This window comes from Typopeltis vanoorti, chromosome 5 (genome assembly GCF_054136105.1).
Source record: "Typopeltis vanoorti isolate ZY-2024b chromosome 5, IOZ_Tvanoo_1.0, whole genome shotgun sequence".
Taxonomy (NCBI): domain Eukaryota; kingdom Metazoa; phylum Arthropoda; class Arachnida; order Uropygi; family Thelyphonidae; genus Typopeltis; species Typopeltis vanoorti.
The window spans coordinates 27602661-27628727 of NC_143553.1; the positions used below are offsets into that span (position 1 = coordinate 27602661).

General features: G+C 36.4%; 1 protein-coding gene and 1 pseudogene across 1 annotated transcript in view; both read left to right on the top strand.

Moving 5' to 3' along the window:
* Positions 1 to 26067, top strand: part of LOC150106274 (coiled-coil domain-containing protein 125-like) — a 272049-nt gene that overhangs the window by 20951 nt on the left and 225031 nt on the right. The gene's annotated exons all lie outside the window — the stretch shown is intronic.
* Positions 13295 to 13414, top strand: LOC150106275 (5S ribosomal RNA; annotated as a pseudogene).

The window sequence follows — 26067 nt, forward strand, 5'->3', positions numbered from 1 at the left end:
GTGCTGCAATCAGGTTGTATGGATGAAAAAAGGATGTCTTCTAGATGCTCTAAATTAAAGTTGGGTAGAGCAGGGGGAGAGGGAATTTTCCGTGACAGTTCCTTCCACTTGGTTGTAGAATTTGTTTTGACAAAGTATCCAGAATGCATCACGAAGTCAAATAGTTTTACTACATCTTGTGGGAATGTTTCAGAAAGTAGCTGCAATGTTTCATCTTCTGTCTTAAGGACACCTGATTACTATGGAAAAATGTCAAGGGGTTTAACTTTGAAGAGCTCAGCTTAAATATGTTGTTTATGAAGTAGTAGAAGAAACTTCTTTCTGTGGTACAAAAATTAGTAAATTGTGCATCAAATAGAATTGCAAGAGGCAAGAATATTTATACTTAAGTGAGACAGGAGGAATAATATTGTATGCTACATTAGGTAGATAAAAAAGGATCCCATGGAAAAGAAGAAGAAAATTTTTATATTTTCAGAACCGCCCTAACAAAGAAACTGACTCTAATGAACATTTTTTGTTGTTGTGAAAACAAGGTGTTTAGCCTGGTAGACATGGTTAAGTATATGTTAAACAAACCAGTTATACAGAGAGTGAATGTACTCTTTTAATATAAGGAGATATCTAAATTTTAGATTTATTTTAGAAGGCTTTGGATCCAGTTAATTTTGTAGTTTTTATGTAATTTTGTTTAAATGTATATAATGTTTTAGTTTCATTAAATGTATATATTTGTTTATTTAGTCTTAAGTCAGTGATTTTCCTGATTCTAAAAGAAATAGTTAAGTCATTGCGCAAATCAGAATTGAACCCTTGTGTAATTAATAACTTGGAGTATAAAAAACAATTTACAGAGATTAAAAAAAAAATGATAAAAATAACAGTGGTGCAGTTGACATGATTGGTTGTGATTTAACTTTATTTTAGACTCCAGAAAGCTTCATTTTGACTCAAGTGAAATGGCTATGGATGATAGCAATTCTAATAGTGAAGTTTCTTCAATTAAAGATGGGGAATTTTTTAAGTTAATTAATCCAACCTTTGTAATACTTTCATTCTCAGGTGATAGTCATGAAAGCATAGAAATCATTTTTTAGATATGCAGAAAAAATTAGAGATTTAGGAAAATGGTCAGATTTTCATTTGTTGATTATACTTCGTAATAAATTATGGAGCAAAGCCTTCTTAAACACATCCCCTTTATTGAAAGACATTGACAGTTTTGCAACATTTAAAAGTTTGCTAATATCTGAATTTTCAAGTGCGTGAGAATTAGGGTCTAACATTTGGAAAATTCACCAATGCATTCAAAGTAATAGGGAGTCTGTTTCAGAGTATTACCACAGACTTTTGAGCATTGCTCATAATTTAATGTTTCATCTGAAGAGAGATCCTCTTTAGAATGGTTACCGTTTCATCAGTTTAGGCATGACATTAAAGATAATTTGTAAGAAATAGCTTACAAGGAAAAGGTTAAAATTCTTGAACAATGTTTTCACTTGTTAGGAAAATGGAGGAGAGACATCCAGTTAAGCTAAAGGGCATATTTGAGTCAGAGATTTCAGCTGATAAGCAAATAAATGCTTTTATTTCAATCTCTTGTTTTCCTTTCAAAGTTCGTCATCCATTCATAGTTCTTCCAGAATCCTCTAATCCAGTGGTTCTCAACCTTTGTGAGACTGCAGCCTGGTAAATTCTTTTTTTTTTATAAGATGAGGGCCCATTCCCAACAAATTTACGTAAATACCTTTCCAATTTTTCTTTAAAGTTCATACATTAAACTAACATAAGTATTAATAATTAATTATGGCATAATCATAAAGAGTATTAGTACACTTATGTATATGGTGTGTCATGTTGACAAATATAAAATTACATTTAAATTAGTTATCAATCACTGGACTAATGAAATCTTGTATATTGTAGTTTCCTCAGGCCATCATCATTAATTTTGACTGATTTTCATTGACATATCCCATTCTGATCACCAAAAAGTTATATTGTTCAGTGTAAAATTGATTATTGTATTATTAAATTGATTTTAATAATATTGGTTTTAAAAAAAGCAGTAGTGAGAAAAAATATTTATGCATTGTAACTCATCATAGAAGTCAGCTGAGCAGGGGAAGCAGCAGACAGATGTCAACTTTCGGCAAAACACTTATCACACATACACACACCACATATTTATATATGCAAAGTATATAATTTAATAACTAAAATAATTCTAAACACTTTTCTTTAATTTTCTTTATATTTTCTTTTCTTTAAATTTTCTTTATACTTCCTTGCTGATTGTCACTCTTGAGAACTTGACTGTGGGACAACCAACTGACTTCCGAATGGAAAAAAAGATTTTGATGATCAGAGTCCATTTCATTGCACAATGCTTTTAACAGTCTTGTATTTAAAACACTGGCACTGTTTTTTTTTATATAATTAATAATTTTAACAGATTGAGACAGGACTTCATTAAGCTCAGGTGCCATTAATTATAAGTTATTGCCCACCATATCCTTAATTTTATTGACTGAACCTGAATTTCTACCTGTAAGACAGGCAGTTCCGTCAGTACAAACTCCAGTGTAATTTTTTCCATTTGAGACCCCCTCTCTTCAATGAAACTATCTAAAACTTTGAAATTTTCACTGCTGTTAGTGTGCTAGGTAATTCAGAAGCACTTAAGTTGTCTTCCTTCATGTTGCTTTCATCATGATCAATATATCGTGCATATGTAAGTATAATGCTGTTCTGAATATCTGTAGATTGGTCCAGTTGTAATGCAAACAATTTTGATTTTTAATTTTTTCAATGAATTGCACTTCTGTATCTTCTGCCATATCAGATATCTGCCTTTCAATGGTATCATTCGATACCATTGAAAGGCAGATGAAATACAATGGGATGTATTTCATTTTAGTTGCCACAGATTGGTTTAATACTTCATTACAAGCAGCAATCAAAGAAGGCTTAATGAGTTCTTCGCCAATGGAATACGGTTTTTTACATTTAGCTATCTGTGATGATATTAAATAGGATGTCGTCAGAAGTGAAGTGTCAGTGACTGAAACTTGGGAAATATTTTTTTTTCTAATTTAAGTGCATCTCTTTTATGCATAAAGAATTCAATGAGTTTGTTGACTAGATCAGAATGTTTTATGTTGATGTTAGGTAAGTTGTGATGGCTTCATTTCCCAGAACAGTAGCACCAATGACACATTGAGGTTGTGGCAATTGGTCAGTGTGAGGGCATATGTTTTCCCCTCCTTTTATACATACTGGAGATCGCTCTGTAGGCTTGAGGTGGATGAATCGCTATTTGTTGCATCACAAACACCTCCAATAAGAGATTTCTTAACACCAAAATTAAACAAAGTCCCTCATCTCTTATTCATATTAAAATTGAAATCTGTAAGTCTATTACTTTTAAAAAATCACGGCACATGGTTTTCGAAACAAGTACTTACACACTGCAATGTGAACTTGCGAAGAAATAGTCTTCAGTATTACTAGATTTGAGAACTGGATATAGACTACCTTGATCTTCAATTTCAGTGGAAAAATTTTCTTTATACTTCCTTGCTGATCAGTCACTGACATTTGCAACACAGATGTTATTTCATTCAGTTTTGAGAACAGAGGATACACTGCCCATTGTTGTAATCAGCTTGCAGACAATATTTATGACTGGTCATAAACAGCAGTATTCCCTTTCCCAAATGTTGAAAGATTTCGATGTCTGAAAATTCCCAATCATTCATGAATACTTCCATGTTTAAAAATATGTGGCTTGGCCACCGACATTTGATCCACAGATGTTAGTTAGGCGTTCTGGGTCTGAGCTTTTCAACACATGCATGAATATTATTCTCCTCAGAATATTTCCACTATAAAATATTTGTTCATGAAAAATGCTACAAAAACTAAAATGACAAATTCCAGCAGAAACTGTCATGGCCCGGCGGTTGAGAAACACTGCTCTAATTCAAATGTACAGGTAATATTTGGATTTGATTTTCTGAAACATCATGTTTTTGCATGTAATTTTGTTGATGGTACAGTGTCCCTGTGTTGACTAGAATACTGTTTGGACAGGACATCAGGTGACAAAGGAAAATTTGAGCAGTCTCCTGAAGGCTTTAAAACACTGATGATAATGATCAAGAGTTTAATATTGAGAGACTAAAGAAAGATGAGAGGAAAAACATTGAGGAAATAAGAGAACCTAGTGCAGAATTAAATGAAATTAGCAAACATAGTGAAGAAAGGAATAGAATTCTGAAATTCCTTAAATCTGCCTTCTCTGGTGTTTTCACAGAGGATATTGTTCCAGTCTTGCACTAATGCAGTAGAAGACTCAGTTCAGATTTGTACTCAATCTCCTATTTAGGCAATATCAGACTTCACTGAAATGTATGGAGCATTTTCAGAAACTACTGCACAAATATGAAAAGGCAGGAATAATTGAGAAGTCAAATTCTCAGTAGAATAGCCCTTTCATCTTAATCAAAAAATCAAATGAAAGCCTAAGGTTTGTCTTAGACTTCAGAGCCATTAATAAGTTTACAAAGCCGATTGATTTCCCTCTGTGTAAGATTGAGGAATTATTGATCTGTTTGGATGGAGCACAATATTTTACAAAACTGGATTTAAATTCTAGCTATTTTCAGATCCCTTTGAAGAAAGAAGACAAAATAATTTGCATTTACTACTAGATGGCAGAAACATCAGCTACGTAGATTACCACAAGGTGCAAGAAATTCTGCATTGTCATTCCAGTCTTTAATGAATTTTGTCTTATCAAATATGTTGGAAAATGGAATCATCTGTTTTCAGGATGATCTTCTAATTTATTCAAAGGATCTAGATAGCCATTCTAAAATCCTGTGGAATGTTTTAAACCGATTAGATGAAGGCAACTTATCTTTAAAGTGCTCTGAATGCCAATTTTTTAAAAAAGAAATTGAGTATTTAGGTCATAAAATCGGCAACAAAGGAATTATACCAACTAAATCAAATGCAGAAGGCGTGTTATCAGCTAAACCTCCAAAAACAGGCACGTTCATAGATTCATTGGCATGTTAAATATTTATAGAAAATTTATTCCTAATTGTTCACAGCTATTGAGACCCATAGTGTACTTGACATGGAAAGGTGTTAGATCATTTGGGATAAAGCCCAACAAGAAGCATTTGACAACCTAAAACTGCCATTAACTAAAGCTCCAGTTATCATTGATCCTAAATTTGGTGAAATTTTTCATCTTTTTGCTGATGCTTCAAATGACTGCATTGCTGCTCTATTAGAACAGAAAGAAGAAGATTTTAAGCCATTAGCTTTTATTAGTAGGAAATTATTAGGTCTAGGATTGAACTATTTAACTTTAGAAAAGGAAGCACTAGCAATAATTTTTCCCTTGAGAAAATTTAAATACTTGTTGTTAGGACGACCCATTAAAATAAGATCTGGTTACTAGCCTCTGTCATTTCTCTGTCAAGTACTATTGAAGGATAAAAATCAATGTATAATTCTGTGGCCACTGGAACTACAGGATTATAATATTGATGTGGCTTACATTCCAGGAAAAAGAAATATAGTAGCTGATTACCTATCTTCATATCCTAGAGATCTAGATAGTTATCCCTAGATGATAAATCATCTAGGGATAACCGTTTGAATCAAGATGAAGAGGAGTCCAAAGTTAATGTTAATTGTAAGATGAATAAAGAACATAGTTCACAAATCTGGGAAAAGGATGGGATTATTCAAGCTCAGAAAGATGATTGTGTACTCAAAACTATTTATGAAGCAGTATTGAGGGATGAAACTCGTTTAGATACATTTTAAACCTGGAAAACTTATATTTAGATAAAGATGGATTATTCCTATCTAGAAAAATGGAAGAAGGAAGGTTGAAAGTGCAAATATTATTATTATCTGAGACCTCCACGGAGTCAAGGACTCATAGAGGAAGGCTGTAAATTACTCAACCCAGCTATCATACCTTCTCTTAAATTCATTTACACTAGATGCACTCACTACCCGTAAGGGCAAATTATTTCACTCACTGCTCTCTGGGAAAAAAACCTAGCCCTTAACCCTTTCTTGACTGAGAACAACCTTAACTTCCATGGATGTCCCGTGTTCTCTCCCTGCCTTCCATATAACGAAAAATTTCATCATTTGAAATGCTATAACACCCATTCAAAAGTTTTTTTTAGACCTCTATCATATCACACCTTTTCTCCTGTTAACCAGAGTCTGTAATCCACATACTCACAATCTGTCCTCATAACGATTACGCTACTCAGCAGTAAAGAATAATGGCAGATTCAGCTGCAGTTGCAAGTGGCGTATCGCCAAGTCCTCCGCCATTTAAGAACTCGATTATAAGAAATATAAGGGACTTTGTGGCATGCAGTACTTGCGGCATATATGCATCTCGAGAATTAGATATGTGACTTGTTAAAGAGAGCGGAGAGCGTATGTGTGCAAAATGCAGGCAGTGGGAGGAAATAAGTGTCGAATTATCAATATCCAACCTTGTTGCTCCAGGAATGGGGAATGAATGTAGGAAGACAAGTAGCCTGATAGGAGAGAATGAAAAAAATATATGTATGAATGAGAAAATAATAGTTGATAGTGTGGAAGGCGTGAGTGACTGTGAAAGTTTAGGGGATGGTTTTGTTTGGGAGAGTGAATTTAGATTAAGAGTGGCTGACCTGCAGAGGGAGATAGATGAGCTGAAAGAGGAGGTGGAATGTCTTGTGAATGAGAGCAGAAGTATGAAAGATAAGATTAGGAGAATGGAAGAGATAAATGCAAGCCGAATCAGAGTGGGGGAGAGAGAGAAATTTTGGAGTGTTAGAAGTGGAGAGAAAGGAAACAGAAGAGAGGGAATGAGTGAGAGGTATGTGGGTGCTAGGAGAGAATGGAAACAGTAGAAGAGAGGGAATGAGAAAGAGGTATGGGAATGCTAGCAGATGGAGGATGGAAACAGTAGGAGAGAGGGAATGAGAGACAGATATGAAAGTGCTAGAAGAGGAGAGAATGGAAACAGTAAGAGAGATGGAATGAGAGAGGGATATGGAAGTGCTAGAAGTGGAGAAAATGGAAACAGTAGGAGTGAGGGAATGAGAGAGATGTATGTGAGTGCTAGAAGAGGGGAGCATGGAAACAGTAGGAGAGAGAGGTATGGGAATGCTAGAAGAGAGAATAGCAGTAGAAGAGAGGGAATGAGAGAGACCTATAGGAATGAAAGAAGAGGAGAGAATGGAAACAATAGGAGAGAGAGAATGGTAAGAGGTATAATGTATGGCGACTCAATATTCTGTGGTGTTCAAGATAGGATGCGTGAGGAGTGTTTGCCAGGAGGAACAATAGAAAGGGTGGATATGGCAATTAAGAGAGGTGAAAGGGTGGATGAGATGATTGTGATGGTAGGAACAAATGATTTGAGTGGTAATGTAAGTCGGGCAGTGAGAAATATGAGATTTTTGCTTGAGGCTGTATGGAAGAAGACAGAGAGAGGAAAAATAGTGTGCGTGTTGCCTAGGTGTGATAATGATGAACTGAGCAGAAGAGCGGTGATATTGAATGGCATAATAGCGAGAATGTGTGACAAGAGAGGACTGGTATATGTGGATGCTTGGAGTGCGTTTGAGGAAAGAGAGGAATTGTATGCGAGAGACCGCTTACATTTGAATGAGGAAGGACGTAGGAATCTGGAGAGATTGCTGTTCTGAACGAGTCAGTGTGTCCCAGGGATAATGATAGCAGGGGTGGCCTCTTGTGGGAATGGATACTTGGGAGAAGGGAGACGATGTCAGGTAGCACTGAGCCCAGTGGAGTCTAGAAGGGATAATGCTGGGTATAGAAACAATGGCATTTATATGTTTTATACTAATGCCAGGAGTATCCGGAATAAGGGAGAGGAATTGGTGGTGCAGATAACATCAGCCTGGCCAAAAATTATTGGGATCACTGAGATGTGGTTGACAGAAGGGGATATAATAAAGTAATAGAAGTCGCTGGGTATAGCATTTTTCTTCAGGATAGGAGGAGAAAGCGTGGTGGTGGGGTACTGCTTATGATAAGTGATGACCTATGTCCTCTAAGAGTAGAGGCTTAGGAAGGAAGTGAGAGAAATGATTTTGAGAGCATATGGTGTGAGGTAGAGGTAGGCAAGACAGGATATTTAGTGGGGTGTTGCTACAGACCCAGGAGCACAGAGGATGGACCAGGAGATGTTTAGACAGCTCAGTTTGGCAAGTGCAAGAAGAATGATTGTTATGGGGGGATTTTAACTACAGTAGTATAAATTGAAGAGAGGAAGATGCATGTAGCAATAGGGGAATGGAATTTCTAGAATTCTTGAGGGACAAATGTCTTAGGCAACATGTAACAGAGGGAACAAGAGGTTCGAGTTTTGGATTTGGTTATAGCATCAGAAGAGTTGATAATAACTGAGATGACATCTCTCCCACCAGTTGGAGAGTGTGACCATATGGTTTTGACTTGGAAAATGAATAGACATGCAGGAGTATCAAAGAGACGGGAACTTATGTGGAATTATAAAGCAGGTGATAATAATAGTCTTAGACATCAACTTCGGGAAGTTTCATGGAGGGAGGAATTGGAAGGCCGGGATATCATTAGTGCGTGGGAAATTGTGAAAGAATATTTGTTAGCAGCAATGGTAAGTCGTATACCACGAGTGAAGAAGAGGACACAATTTGGAGTAAAGTGGATGACAAACGATATTAAACAGGAATTGCATGTGAAAAAGAGGCTATGGAAGAGATATAAGGAGACAGGTGAAGAGAGGATGCATGAAGAATATAAGACACAGGCCAGAAGAGTGACTAGTGTGGTACGGAAGGCAAAACTGGAATATGAGAGGAGGTTGGCCCTAAGATCCAAAGAAAATCCCAGGGAATTTTTTAGCTATGTGGCCGGTAGGAAGAGAAATGACTGTGGAAGAATGATATTGTGGGATAAAAATGGGAATAGAGTGACTGATGCAGAAGACATAGTGGAATTGTTCAATGAACACTTTATTGGAGTATTTCATCCTAGAGGAGTCAGTTTTAATGCTAGAGGGATAAGGCTGGTTCGAGGTTTAGAGGTGCAGGAGGAGAGTGTGTTTCAGATATTGAATACTCTGGATGTCAGTAAAGCTTTGGGACTAGATGGTATTTCACCACGAGTTTTGAGAGAATGTGCCAGGGAACTGACAGTGCCTTTAACCTGGCTTTTCAATGAAAGTCTGGCTTTGGCAAAGGTGCCCAAGGAATGGAAGGAAGGTAAGATAGTGGTATTGCACAAGGGTGGTAACAGACTGGAAGTGTCTAATTATAGGCCAGTCTGTGTGTCATCAGTAGTTGTTAAGATCTTGGAGAAAGTAGTGAGGAACCATATACAACATTGGGCAGATGAGGGTAATGTTATCTGTGAGAGTCAACATGGATTTGTGAAAGGGCACTCTTGTTTTAGCAATATGCTAGCCTTTTATAATAAAGTTACAAGAACATTAGATGAGGGAAAGGGATATACTGCTATTTTCTTAGACTTAGCAAAGGCATTTAACAGGGTGCCACATGATAAGCTGATATTTAAGTTGCAGCACATGGGTCTGGATGTCAGATTGGTCAACTGGATACAGGATTGGCTGTCTGATAGGTATCAGAGAGTTGTGTATGGTGGGGCAGTTTCAAGGAGGCAGAGGGTTACAAGTGGGGTCCCACAGGACTCAGTACTGGGATCTATACTGTTTAACCTTTATATCAATGACATTGTCAGTGGATTGCAAGGGGATATTCAGTTGTTTGCGCATGATGCGAAGCTGGGAAGGATTATTAGTAATAGTGCAGATGTGGTAGCCCTGCAAGAGGATTTGAATAAGCTAGATAGATAGATGGGCATATGAATGGGGGTATCAGTTTCATGCATTAAAATGTAAGGTCTTGAGGTTGGGAAACATCGATGGGATGCAACATACTCTATGGGAGGAGTTATGCTGGAGGAAGTAGAGGAGACAAGAGATCTGGGGTTGATGGTTGATAGAAACCTGAAGTTTAGGGGACATATTGCAAAGGTGGTGAAGGTAACACAGAGGATTTCTGCAATAATGAGAAGGACACTGACCTGCAGAGATAAGAGGGTATCATTCCGTTGTATAAGCCTCTGATCAGACGACACTTGGACTATTGTTCTCAGATTTGGTCGCCAGGATTTGAAGGGGATAAATTAACTGTGAAAAGGATACAAAGATGGTTTCAGGACTGTACAAGGATAGTTATGAGAATCGGCTGAGGGAATGTTGACTGCAGAGTTTGGCAGATAGAAGAAGGAGAGGTGATATGATTGAGACTTTTAAACTGTTGAGAGGTGGTTACAGGGTTGACACTAGGGAGTTCTTTCACTTGGTTGAACAGCGGGAAGGAGTGATGACAAGAGGCCTTCCCTGGAAGTTACGAAAGGAAACTGTGAGCAAGAGGGTGAGGAGTGGTTTCTTTGCGTGGAGGGTGGTTGAATCATGGAATGCATTGCCTGATGCAGTGGCGAGAACAGTCAATGAGTTTAAGGAGTGGTATGATAGGCTTTGTTTTTCTTAGGGGGGGGATCTCCCCTCGATGAGTCTTGACAGACTTTATGTTCTTAGGAAGGACTTCCCACGATGAGTCTTTCGACTCCATGGAGGCCTGAATAATAATAATAATAATAATCAAAATCCCATAATCTGGATATAATCTTTGTGACTCTTCTTTGCACCCTTTCCACAGCTTCTTACATGTCAAAAAAAACCATATCTGTACACAGTAATCCAAGTGTGGTCTTATCAAAGCCTTATAAAGAGGCAAAATTACTGCCTTATCCTTACATGTCAAGGTTTTCTTCAACTTAGCAATTATCCTCTGAGTTGTATTTGCAACTTTTACGATGTGACCTTTGAACTTTATATTCTTATCCACCAATACACCACGATCCCTTGCCTCTTCAGTTTCTTATAGCACAACCCCACTAATATAATATGCAGCTGGAACTCTAATCACGCCAAAGTGCATTACTTACTAACATTAAACCGATAGCCATTTTCTTTTGCCCAGATTTCCAGTCTATTCAAATCATTTTGTAATTGTTGAATATCAGTAGCATCCCTCATTTCCCTGTCCATCTTCGCATTATCAGCAAACAATTGCAAATCTGATGATAGACCCTGCTTGATATCATTAATATATAGATTGAACAATAATGGCCCAAGGACTGAACCCTGAGGTACAACACTGGTTACCTTAAATCTGGCAGATTCACACCCACTGTAGACCACTTTTTGATATCTGTCTGTCAACCATCCCATGATCCAAGTCAATAGATTATGTTCAAATCCCATATTCTCCAGTTTATGCAACAGCCTATTGTGTGGTATCCTATCAAATGCCTTAGAAAAATCCAACATTATCATATTATCCATTCCCTTTATCCAACTCGTAACATTGTTATAAAATATGAGCAAATTGCTAAAACATGACCTTCCTTTAGTAAATAAACCCATGCTGTTCCCTGCAGACTATAGAATGCTTGTCTACCCATTTCTGTATGCAAGTTCTTACCAACTTCTCTAAAATCTTCACTACCAGACCAGAGATACCAATAGGTCGGTAGTTAGACACATCAGTTTTTGCACCACCTTTGTGCAATGGAACTATCATACATTCCTTCCATTCCTGTGGTATCATTCCTGAGCTGAGACTCAAGTTATACAAATATGTGAAAGGCTAGCCAATTCAGCTGAACATTCCTTTAACAAATGGGCAGATATTCAATCTGTCCCTATTGACAAATTCTTATCCAGGTTATGCAAGAGCTCTTCAACCTCATTTTCATGAACCTCTAACTCTTCATCTGACATAGCAGTAGAACCATGCTACATACTCCTGGTTGATATATCTTAGCAAAGTGAGCACTCATTAACTGAACAATCTGCTTAGCTTCCTACACTCGTGTACATCTGCATTCAATAAAGTTATTCTTCCACATTCATTCTTTCTTTTGCTTGTGGCATAATGATAAAATTCTTTTAGATTGCCTTTAGCTTGCATGGCTAATTTCTTTTCATACTCCGTTTTAGCTTTTCTCCCAATACTCGTTACTTTTCTGATATTCTTTCCGCATCATCTTCTTCTTGTGAATCTCTAGCTTAATAAGGCTGCACATCCATTTCACTCCCAACCTATTTATTCTTCGAATACTAGGGATACATTCAGATACCACCTCATTCAAGCACTTTTCAAAGATTCCCATGCACTGCTGACATTTTTTCTATTCAGTAACTGATACCATGGGACCAAAGATAGTATTCTTCTAAGTTGATCATAATTTCCAGCTTTGTAATTCATCATATAGCCTGATTTAATCAGAGCTTCAATACAAGTAGATACTTCCCAAGAAAGTACAGCATGATCACTGTCACCAGTTGGTGGTAAAATAGCCATATTCTTGACAGAGATCCCTTCTGATGCTATGAGCAAATCCAACACTCTTTGACCTCGAGTTCCTTCTTTCGCATGCTATTTGAGAAAGTTATCTCACAACAATTCAATAAATTCCCGTTCTTTCTGATCATGAGATTTCTCTTCTGTCCAATCAATGTTTGGAAAATTAAAGTCGCCTATAATGATCATTCACTTGGTATAACCCATGAGGCTAAATTGGCGATGCATTTCTTTGTACCCTACAACTGAGCTGCCAGGTCTGTAGCAACACCCCACCATATATTTCATTCTGTTAGCCTCCACTTCACACCAAATAGCAAACTCATCGCTACATGGGACCTACCATCATTGTTTTCTTGTATTTCTACCCTAACTAGACTTAAGTCATCTGATACCATTAGTAGCACTCTTCCTTCTTCTCTCCTATCTCATATTGAGTTGGTGCCAATACAAATGATTCCTTGGATTGTTTATATTTCCAAGATTTTGATTTGGCAGGACACCAAGGATTTTTTTGAACTTGGGAAAGATTAAAGGATCATTATATCTGGAAAGGTATGAAGAGTGACATCCTCACATATGTTAAATCATGCCATAAGTGCCAATTAAGATCCCCATCCACTGCAACCATTTCCCATCCCAACAAGACCTTTTCAGGCTGTTGCTATTGATGTAGTAGATACACTGCCAATTACTAAAAAAGCGATAAGTATATGCGATGGTGGTATAGAGGTTAGCATAGCTGCCTTCCAAGCTGTTGACCTGAGTTCGATTTCCGGCCATCACAAATAATTATTTTTGTCAGCGGCCAGATCGGTTTGGAAGCACCGGTTCTTGTCTGATCACTGAAGTTAAGCAAACCTGAGCCTAGTTAGTACTTGGGAGGGTGATCCACCTGGGAACCTTGGGTGCTGCTAGCCAAGTGGTTAGCATATCTAATCTCCAGCAGAAAGGCTGCGGGTTCGAATCCCGCCATAGGCATGGATGTTTGTGATTGTCTGTGGAAATGCTAGTGGTGGTGGTGGACGGTAGATAGCATTGGTGTAGTTGCAGTCAGTTGGTGGATTGAGTGGTGAAGACAGAGTTGTAGAGTGGGTGCCCTCCCATTTATAGAAGATGGTCTATAAGTTTCAGACCGAAATATATGGCCTTCTGATCAAGTAAATATTACCTTTGCCTTGTGTTTTCATGTAAATAATTCATGTACCCTATACATCATCATTATCCATTTCCTGATATACCCCCAAGGAGTATTCAGGTCACTGTGACAACACTACATGATTAAGTTTACATTATTATTAATATATCAACAGCTTTCCTCCAAATCAGTCTTACTTGTAAGCACTCCAGTATTGTCATATCCAATATCTAACAATTCGTGCTTCCAAGCCACTTCTGAGTGAATCAATCTGCCTAGACTTTGGTCTTCCTCTGGGTCTCTTTCCTGCCATTTTGTCATCAAACACCTGTTTTGCTAGCCTTTTCTCATCCATCTATTTAGGTGGCAATATACCACTTAGAATGTGTCTAGCTCTGCTGACACATTCTTGAATGATAATAATGTCCAAGTCCTTTCTAATATCTTCATTTTAAATATGATTTTGCCAGCGATGCCATCAGTTCACTCCTCTAATTTTTCTCATAACTTTCATATCTGTGGTTTCTAGTCTTTGATCAATTGTTTTATTTCTGACTTGCCTCTTGGATCAATAACTTAAAACTGGCTTGAACATTGTCTTGTAAAAGCATTAGGCATTATAATTTTGCCTGTTACGGCTTCACTGGTCTTTTTATCTTGTTGCTGGTGCCTCTCTCTCTTTCTCCCTTTGGTCTGTATATATCCACATTTTTTGGTAGCTGATATCTTTCCATCCTAGATAACTATTCTTTCCATTTCTCTCTATATTCCTTGATCTTTTCATTTATGTTATAAATATCTAGTTCTTTTCTGATGTCTTCATTTCTTATATAGTCCAATTTTGTGTATCCTTTAATCGTTCTTAAAAATTGCTTTCTTAATTCCATATAATTCATCTGCCGTATTCACTAAAAGCTGTGCCTAAATAGCTGAAATATTTTACTTGTTCTATAGGATCTCTATTAAGAATGCAGATGAAGTTTTCAATATTCCTGCCTATTTTCATAGCTTGGTCTTTTTATTGCCGATTTTTATGCCAAATTTGTTACTTCTGTTATTCAATTTAGTTAGTGATTCTGGAGACTTGCATTAGATGTGGTTAGGTACAGCATCATCTGCATAAAGTAGTGAGATAAATTTGACATATCCAGTTCTGTTATCAGGCCTGATGCCACTTTCTTTCATAATGTGATCCATATAGATGATGAATACAAGTGGAGATAATGTGCATCCTTTCCCTACCCCTGATTTTGCATCAGACCATCTTCCTGTATTTCCTTCACTTCTAACTGCAAACTGACAGCTTAAATATAGGCTATGTATTGTTCTGTATAATGTTTCATTCACTCAGTATAATTGTATTTTTTATATTAATTAAACAGTGACGTCTTTGTAATATGACAGCTTTCTCTCTTGTTCTTGTTTAAAGTAAATATATAGAAAAGAAACCAGAAAGACTAAAATAATACTCACTGTTCAAACCTAACTTCTTTTTTTTTTTTTCATGAAAATAAATAAAGAAGGAAACGAATACATATAATTCATTTAATTTTTTACACTTTCCTATTGAATATAGAACAGCCATCCTCACCTTTCAACTTTTTAAACTCAAAACTATGCAGTACTGAATTATAATCTCACTGTCCACAAAGATATCGCTTTACATCTTTAACATTAAGCTCACTAGACTTTGTATTTAACATTAAGCTTCTAAACTTTGTATTATCTGCAAGCAGTTATGCCTTGCCAAGTATGATTGATATAAATTTGTAGCATACCATTAGTAACTTGCATTGTCTATACCACTGTTTCCATATATACATCTACCTGCTAGATAGCCTGCTGCCTGTCCATCTTTATCCAATTCATCCATCTGTATTTCAAATGGTAAATGATTTTTCATTGCTCAGTATGAGAGAATACCACTTTGCTTATTGCAGTCCTAAAATGGCTTAGAAAATGTTTCATGTTTGATCTCTAGAGCAGATGAATCAGATTATCTTAGCCTACCGATGGTACTTAAATGTAAATTGGGTGTGCAGTGGGTGAATGGGATTCACATAAACAAACAAAATAAATAAAAACCTCTACATTTTTGTTGCCTGGTTGGCTGAGTGGTTAGCATGCATGGTCTCCAACTAACAGGCTGTGGGTTTAAATCCTACCATGGGCATGTATGTTTGTGATTGTCTTCAGGTGACAGAAGAATTTCATCGCCTGGCATGAGACTGCCGCCCTGCTTATTGTGGCTTAAAAAAGTTGTTTACTCTCTAGAGCAGGGATTCTGGGCTACGTAAAAATAAATTAAAAATACAAATATATATATATATATATATATATATATAGGCAATGGTGAGGTACGAAAATTTTAACAAAGAGCTCGCATCGTCGAGCAAAAAAAAAAAAAAAAAAAAAAGAAGCCTAACTTAGCCCTTATAATACAGTTCTTATATTGCGACTTTGTAGTGCTTCTGACAGATATGATAATTCCTGTAGGATGTCAATCATTAATGCTAGATCATTTAAAAATTCCAAATTGAGAAGTCGGTTTAAAAAGCCCTTATATTTATCATTCAATGCAAAATGCTTCTATAAAGCTGGGTAATTTCTCCACAAATCAAGAGCCGTTCGTAAACTGCAAGTTACCCATCGTTGTTCAAACACATAGCCGATCTTTAAAATTTCAATGCCAAGGTCTTTTGCAATCGTATTTAATTCTAGTTGATTTTTTGGTGATTGATGATAAAAAGCATATAATTTATCCATAAATATTTAAATGATTTATTTCTTTAATGTTTTTTATCGAATCGTATAATGTTAAGTGTAAACAATGAGTGTAATGCCAAATCACAACATTTGGAAATTTTTGTATAAGTTTGATTGTAACACCTGATTTATTTCCTAACATTACATTGCTAACATAGCTCCATCAGAACAAAATGCAATGAAATGATTTTTTATATAGTTATCAGAAAATCCATATGAATTTAAAGTAGCAATTATAGTAGCATGTATACATTCCATGGTGGTATTTTCTAGTTCTACAAGATCATTAAACAAGAAGAACAAGGGGGCTTGCAAATTTGAGAAAAATTTAACAAAGGGACTCACGTGAGTCCCTTATAGCTCACCACTGTATATAGGGTACAAAGTCCAACTCTACCTCCCCATGGTGCAAGCAGATATGGGGTGTTGGGAATACTAACAATTATCAGACCTGGACCTACCACTAACAGAGCTTTGGTGAACACTTCAGAACACTTTGGTGACAGTTTCTGTTGCTGCTACTGCAACAACTGAAACGGTCTCGAGTCCTGCCCGGCCTACACTCACCTTTCTACAGCAGTGATAAGGTACTGAGTGAGGCCAGGGGTGCTAAGAATCTCACAGATAAGGCAGGCTTCCTATTAGATCTTTGAAAAGCAATCGGTGCCCTCAATACTCAGACTTTGGCATGAGGCTACAGAATAGATTTATTAATCAAAGAACTAACCAATATCAACTTAGATATTGGTTTTTTTACTAAATAATTTAAGGAAATTACAACGTCCACTAGGATATATATTAAAATAAATTTTAATATACTTCACTATTTCGGCAACATCACGTTGCCATTTTCAAGAAACTTAAGAACAAGACACGTGCATGCAGGCACAACAAACAGTAAGTGAGGAAGAAGCAGGAAGTTATTATTTCTCCTAAAGTCCTGATGGTGCCCCCTAGCAGGCAATGTTGGTATTCTTGGGCGATTGGACTGAAGGTCTTCTGATGTAGGTTTCCCAAATTTGAGGCAGTCTCATGCAGCCAAATTTGTTGAGGTTTGGATTGTTTCTTAGGGCTGAAGCTGATTCCATGAAAAGCCTTTCATATTTGTATTTACTACGGTGTATTATCGTGGCTTTCTTCCACCGTATTCTATGGCAGGTATCCAGCGCATGGTCAGCAAGACCAGAATGGCTGTATTGGTGAAACTGGATGTAGTCCTTGTATTCTGAAATTCTGATATTTGCTGTCCTGCCTGTTTGGCCAAAGTAGGACAGCTTACAGCTGCAAGGGACCTAGTATACACCAGGTAGGTCTAGGGGGGGGGGGAGGTTGGTCTTTAGTAGAGCAGATAAGGGATGCCAATTTTTTATATGGTCTGTAACAAGAAGTTAAGTCATATTTTTTTAGGATTTTTGTAATTTTTTCCGAGGTGCCTCGGATATAGGGTATGGTGATGGATTTAGAGTAATCCTTGTTGTGTGTGTGTGTTGGGGGGGGGTTACTGGTTTCAGTATTTTTTGGATTTTTTTTGAGGGGGGGTAGCCATTGGCTGAGAAAGTGTTGAGAATGTGGTTTAGTTCTGTGGTTAGGGCATTATCATTTGAACAGATAAGTTTAGCCCTGTTGTGTAGTGTCTTAATGACTCCACATTGTTGCAAGGAGGGGTGGTGGGATTGTTGGTGAATGTATCTGCCTGTATGGGTGGGTTTTCTATAGACTGAGAAAAACCAAGGTTCCATCAGGCTGGTGGGTGACTAGTGTGTGTCTAAGAAAGGAAGGCAGTTATTTTTTTTCTTCTTCCAGGGTGAATTTGATTCTGGGGTGTTGGTTGTTTAAGTGTGTTAGGAAGGAGAGAAGTACATCGGAGCCATGTGGCCAAATAGTGAACACATCATCATCAACATAGTGAAGCCAAATGGTTGGCTTTTTTTTTTTTGTGGGGCAGAGTTTAAAGCTTTCTCTTCAAAAGTCTCTATATAAAAGTTGGCCAAGGGTAGGGAGAGTGGAGAACCCATGGCTGTCCCCTTTATTTGTTTGTAGAATTTTCCTTGCCAAACAAAATAGCATGAGTTCATTATGAACTGAAATAGGGCTGTGATATCGGGAGGAAATTTAGCTTGATTAGCTAAACCACCAAAAGCCAACATGCCCAGTAAGGAAATTAAATCTCTACTAGAATTAAAGAAAAACAAGAAAATAATAATCACCGAAGCTGATAAAGGGAACGCTACAGTATTACTTAACCAAAAGGATTACACAGGTAAGCTGAAAGCTCTATTGTTATATCGGGCTACTTACCTCCCTATCGAGTACAATCCCACCAACTCACAAATTAGAAAACTCCACAGGCTCCTTAAGAAGGTCACTTCTTGGCCTGTGGAAATCACTAACAACTTAAAACCATTTAACTCCATACCCCCATTTATGGACTCCTAAAAATACATAAGGAAAAGGTGCCATTACATCCCCTAGTGGATGGCATTGATTCCCTCACATACAAACTAGCTAAACATTTGGCGAAAGCTCTCTCACACTATACTGGCAACACACCTTCACACATAAAAAAACTCAGCCCACTTCAAAGCCAGCATAGAAAACCTTACACTCAAACACACTGGCATAATGGTCAGTTTTGATGTCTCCTCCTTATTCACAAATGTCCCACTCAAAGAATCCTTAGAGCTAATCCAAGCTAAATTTCCTCCCGATATTTCAGTTCACAATAAACTCAGGCTATTTTGTTTGGCAAGGAAAATTCTACATACAAATAGAGGGGACAGCTGATAATGAAGAAATTTTACATCAATCTTGAACAGGCATTAAATTACAAGTCAGCATACACATTCATTGGTGGAAACTTTAATGTCATAATAGGACGTGAAAAACAAAATGAAAAGTTTATAGGACCAAATGGCCTGGGAGAGAGAAATAGAAGAGGAGAGAGATCACTTTTTTTTTCAATAAATGCCTAGGAAGAAGATGGTCTTGGCAGTCATCGAATAGAGACACATATAATTAAATTGACTACATTTTAACCGATTGTAAAAGACTGGTACAAAATGTTGGCATAATAGATGAAACATATTTCAACATAGATTCTGACCACAGGCGCCTCAGAATATAAGAATAGACCAAAGGAAAGAACAACATATCAGGTCAACATCAAACCACAAAAGACAACCCAAACAAATAGACTACCACAAGTTCATGAAGTACATAAAAGAGACTGAATAGACTATTAAGAACTGCTATATAAATGACGACTATACTGACTTTATTAATAAATTTGAGTGCAAGAAAAAATCAGAAAGTCCTGTGAAACAAAAGAAAAGAAAATGACTCTCACCTCAAAACCATAGAACTACTGAAAAAGAGAAAAGAACTGAAGAAATCTGAAGGAAATTTTCTAGAATCCAAAATTATCTGTAAGTTAAAGATACCAAGCAATTTTATAAGCTAGGTTTTTAATCCTTCTTCCCAAGTAAGCAAACAGACAAGTAAGTCAAGTTTGCGGCTGCACGTAGTGCAACTCGTTGTAAAGGTGGAGTAAGATCTGATCACTTTCCTTAGAATTTTCCCCTAATGCAAAGCACATTTCCTTGCAGAGATGCTTGGCATTTTTTAGGTCTGTCTCCCATTAATGAGACCTCAATAAAGGCCAAAACCGATATAGGTAGTGACCATTACCTTATTGCATAGCCTCATACATCTCTGCAAGGAAATATGCTTTGCATTACGGGAAAATTCTAAGGAAACTCCACCTTTACAACAAGTTGCCTAGTGTTGCACTATGTGCAGCTGCAAACTTGACTTACTTGTCTGTTTGCTTACTTGAGAACAAGGATTAAAAACTTAGCTTATAAAATTGCTTGGTATCTTTAACATAATATATACCCAAAGTAAAAAACTATCTATATCTGTAAGTTACTAAGGAAATGAATTCCAGAAGACTACAAAGCTTTCAGGATACAAAAACTAAGAGAAACAGAGCAGGCAAAAACCAGCCTGAAAAAAATAAAGACTTAAAATTTTAAACAGTGTGTTTCATCTGCTCTACATGATCAAAATGGAGAAAAACATACCTAATAGAAAAAAAAATAGAAATTGTGCAGAATTTCTATAATGACCTTTATGCAACTAAATGCCAAGTCTCAGAACCTATCTTTCCAAAACCAAGCAATATACCAGATGTACTTCCAGAAGAAATGGGAATTGATCATGTTAAGGCCGAAGAAATCCAACAAAGTGAACCAACTATATTCAAAGCCTTGGCTACCAGATTCAAGTGGTACTTCACAGAAGGAAAGATTCCAGAGGAAATGGAAGACCTTAAAAACCATATGTTATTCAAAAAAGGGAACAAGGAAGACAAAAAAATTGTCCAATCTGTCTACCCTCTCACATATATAAAATCATGAACAGAGTAATACTGAACAGAATTGAAAACTGTCTCGAAGACAAATCCAGTGGAGAGTAGATAGGATTCAGAAGGTTTCTCCACAATAGATCATATCCAGGTCATTTCGCAATTAACAGAAAAATGCAAAGAATACCGAATCCCTCTGTGTTTCCTCTTTATTGATTTTAAAAAAGCATTTGATACCATAGAACATAATTCAGTCATCAGTGCCCTACTGGAAATAAATGTGAATCCTACTTACATCCACATGATAAAAGGAATTAACAAAAATCAGATCACACAAATAACCCTATTTGATCAACCTATAAATATAGATATAAAAAGAGGGGGTCTGCCAAGGTGATGTGATCTCCCCAAATCTATTTACCAGCACTTTAGAATATATTCTTAGAAAAAAAAAAAAGACCTAAATGGAGGAATAAGCATAGATGGTGAAAAACTACCATCATTCATCAGACTAAAAGACACACTTACTGATCCAAATCTTGACATCTCAACAAAGGCAAAACTATTTAATGGTGACTAGCCCCTTTAATGTGACCAGCATTTCAATTTTATTACTCTAGAAGATCTAAGTAAAAAAAATCTGTTTATGTTAATAAAAAGAGGTTATAATCCATTTGTTGCTGTTTCTTTAAGAAGTGTTTGGAATACTAATTAAGTCTACATTATTACTAACTTCTTCTCAGTAATTTTCTTGTCAGATTTCCTTACTATAAACTCTTAGATTTCAGTCTCATCAGGTATTAAATTTTTCCTGGCATCAGACATCTGTTTGCAAACCTTCGGAACCTCCATAGTTCATTTAGTATTGATAATACTCATTAGTTGGAAGGACCCTTTCCATCAGTACCTATATATATGGTCCCATAAACCAACACTCAGATCCATTTTTATTGTAGGTTCCCCATTGAGATTGCAGTTGATTTCTTTTTTTTTCTTTTTCTTCCCCCCCCCCCCATGATCCTGCCTGTTTTCATGCCAAATTTGTTATGTTATTCAGTGTATTTCTGAAGACTTCTACTGGAATTATTTAAGAATATTACATCTGCAGAAAGTAAAGAGCTGTGTTGTATATTTTGAGATCAGGTATAATAGCATATAATTCAATTGGAAATATGCATTCTTGTGTTACTAATTTTATGTCAAACTGTCTTCTTGTATGTCCTTCAATTGTAACTGCTCAATTCCCACATAAGTATAGGCAATGTTGTTGATTTTATAATGTCTCATTTACACCTCATGATTATATCACTTGGGGGAGACTACACTCCTACCAGGTGCATCTCCCGGGTGGCGGATGGGGGGGGAACCCAAATGGGTTGCTCTGAATAAAGAATAAAATCATAGCCAAACTTCAAGCTAAAGAAAAAGGTCAAACAATTAAAATAATCCAAATATATGCACCAGACAGTAACCATTCAGAGGAAGAAATAGAAAATTTCTATGAAGCACTACAACAGGAAATAGATAATTCCAAAAATAGAGAACTCATGATGATGATGATGGTGATGGGAGATTTTAACACTAAAATAGGACAGTTCACAGCAGACAAAAAAGATGTGTTGGGAAATTTGGCTATGGAGAGAGCTTGACAGAGGAGAACAATTACTCCACTTCTGTAAAGCAAACGATCTAATGATTGCAAATACATTATTCTATCAACCCCCTAATAATAAATTATACTGGCCAACAAAAAAAAAAAAATTTTCTGCTGATTATGATCTGACACTTGTTTTTTACTAATTTCGGTGTGCTGATTTCAAATATCAAAACCCATTTTTCTCTATCACGTCAGGTTTTTCCTCTATGGCATTTTCTATTTGCTAATTTGTAAGTTTTTGATAGTTTTAAGGAGGCAGAACTATTTAGAGGATCAAAAAAATCGATTTTTTAATATTATTTTCTGAAAGTATGTACTTTTAAAAATCTGTTCCTAACTTTTTATCAAGAAATTCGAAAAATTCCCAAAGATATAGCCTATTATTCAAAGCGGTGTGCAGATCAGAATCGGAGCGCTCACCGCTCTCGCTTGTTAGTAAACGAATAAATGCGTAAGAACCTGCAACGGTACGTACTGGTGCTTTGAATGCGAGAGAGGCCGATAACCGACCTAATACATTTAGGCGATGACAACTGCCTAAAACAAACGAATGCTATATGCATCATAGTGGACAAAGAATGATCGAAATCAGTCAGTCGTTAATCGATTGTGAAAGTATGATGAGCGCTTATAACGTTTCAATAAAGTCTCTGTTTTTTTTTTTTGTCTTGTTAATTGCATGTTAGTCGGCAGTGAAGAAAATACATCATGTCTACTACTCAGAATTGTGTCAATAGTGTAGATTCCTTCTGCTACATTTGTGGCAGCTTTACTGTTCCCAGTCAAAGGACAAATATCACTGATTTTGTTAAGAAAGTGTGCTTTGCATACTTTGATGTAAAAATTGCAGATCAGGACAAGTCATGGGCTCCAAATAAAGTGTGTAAGGCATGTGTAGAAAATTTACGACAGTGGAGCAAGGGAAAACACCAAAAATTAGCTTTTGGCATTCCAATGATTTGGCGTGAACCGAAAAATCACGTAGATGATTGCTATTTTTGTTTAGTTCAGACTTCTGGTTATAATAAGAAGAATAAGAAAAAAATTGTGTATCCAAATCTCGACTCAGCAATTTGGCCAGTTGCTCATTCCAATGAAATAGCCGTGCCAATTTATAAAGGACTTCCTTTACTTGAGAACGAGCATGATCGGGATATGCCAGATGTTCTTGAGGAGCAAGACCCGGATGTTGATTTAGACAATGAAAATTTAATTTCTAGTTCTGGATCGCAACGATTTACTCAAGCGGAATTGAATGACTTAGTAAGAGATTTGGGCCTATCAAAGGAATCATCGGAATTGTTAGCTTCAAGATTAAATGAAAAAAACTTACTGGAGCAAGATACGAAGATAACTTTTTATTGTAGCAGGGAAAGTAATCTTGTACAATATTTTAAACACGAGTGTGGGTTTGTTTACTGTAACAATGTGTCAGGTTTACTAACTGAAATGAGTGTTGTACAATATCATCCAAATGAGTGGCGTTTATTTATCGACAGTTCAAGCAGAAGTCTCAAGTGTGTCTTACTACACAATGGGAATGTATATGGCTCAATTCCTATTGGCTATTCAGTCGACTTAAAGGAAACATATGAGGAAATTAAAAAGTTTCTGAAGTTATTAAAATATACAGACCATAACCAGATCATCTGTGTGGATCTTAAAATGGTGAACTTTTTACTTGGCTTTCAAAGAGGATATACAAAGTTTCCATGTTTTCTATGCTTCTGGGATAGTCGAGCTAGAAACCAACACTAGAGTCAGAAACATTGGCCTCTTAGAATATCCTTAAATGTTGGAGAACAGAATGTTACAAATCAACCTTTAATCGACAGAGAAAAATCATTTTTCCACCTCTACATATCAAACTAGGTCTTATGTTAAAGCTTTAGATTTACAAGGTGACTGTTTCCAATACATATGTGAAAAATGTCCACAACTTAGTTATGAAAAAATTAAAGCCGGTGTATTTGATGGACCGCAAATGAGAATTTTAATGAGAGACCCAAATTTCATCAACTCTATGAACGAAATTGAGAAAGAGGCCTGGACTTCATTTACGATGGTTGCGAATAATTTTCTTGGAAACAAAAAAGCGTGCAATTACAAAGATCTAGTGGAAACAATGCTTGAAAATTTCCAGCACCTAGGTTGCAACATGAGCATAAAGCTTCATTTCCTATACAATCATCTTGATAGATTTCCCGAGAATTTAGGTGCTGTAAGCGATGAACAAGGCGAAAGATTTCATCAAGACTTAAAAACTATGGAAGATCGGTACCAAGGAAGATGGGATTCTCACATGATGGCCAACTACTGTTGGAGTATTCAAAGGGATTGCCAAAACAGAACACACATCAGAAATTGCTACAAACAAAAATTTATTCCCTGAAACTCATGTGCAAGTAAAATTGTTATGTTTTTATAAATATTCTTGTAATTTTTAATGAATATAGTTATGTATCTAATTATCGGCCTCTCTCGCATTCAAAGCACCAGTATTGCCATTGCAGGTTCTTATGCATTTATTTGTTTACTAACAAGCGAGAGCGGTGAGCTCTCCGATTCTGATCTGAGCACCGCTTTGAATAATAGGCTATATCTTCGGGAATTTTTTGAATTTCTTGATAAAAAGTTGGGAACATATTTTTAAAAGTATATACTTTCAGAAAATAATATTAAAAAATCGATTTTTTTTGATCCTCTAAATAGTACTGCCTCCTTAAAAATATCAAAAACTTACAAATTAGCAAAAAGAAAATGCCATAGAGGAAAAACCTGACGTGATAGAGAAAAATGGGTTTGATATTTTAAATCAGTGCACCCAAATTAGTAAAAAACAAGTCTCATATAAAAGTCAGCAAAAATTGTGTTGGACAGTCTTATTATTATTATTATTTGACACCTCCAGGGAGTCCAAAGACTCATCGAGGGAGAGTGTGCCAACAGCATCAAATGATTGGTCCCTTTCCAACTACTGACTGCGCTCAAACTTAAAATATACATGGACATCCCCAGATGGTAATATAAAGAACTGCATAGACTATACCATCATAAACAAACAATGGAAAATTAATCAAAAGTAAATAATGTATGAACATTAAGAAGCTTTGATTTCGACTCTGACCACGAAATATTAACTGCCAAAGTGAAGATAAAATTCAAAACAATATCAGAAAAGAAGAAAACATTAACCTATCAAAACTAAAAGATAGCTCAAGCGGAAGTCGATTTTTAGAATAGATGTGCTTGAAATTAAAACCCTCCATCTTCCAGAACAGCAGAAAATACTGGGAAGAAGGAAAAGAAACAGTTTTAACACTATAGGTACCAAACCCAAAATAAACAAGCAGTGGATAACCCAAGAAATCGTAGCTACAATAGAGGAGAAAAGAGAGGCCAAAATACTTGTAAAGCAACAAAACAATGAAGAGAATAAAGAAAAATACAGAACACTAAAAAATAAAGTTGATACCGTATGCAAAAAAGCCAAAGAAAAATCGTTAGAAGAAAAAGCTAAGAAATGCCAAGAAGCATACTAACAAAACAACGTAAAAGTCTTCCATGACCTATAAGAGAAATTACAAAGGAATTCTCATCAAAAACAGTAACAATGATAAACAACAAGATTACTGAAACCAAGAAT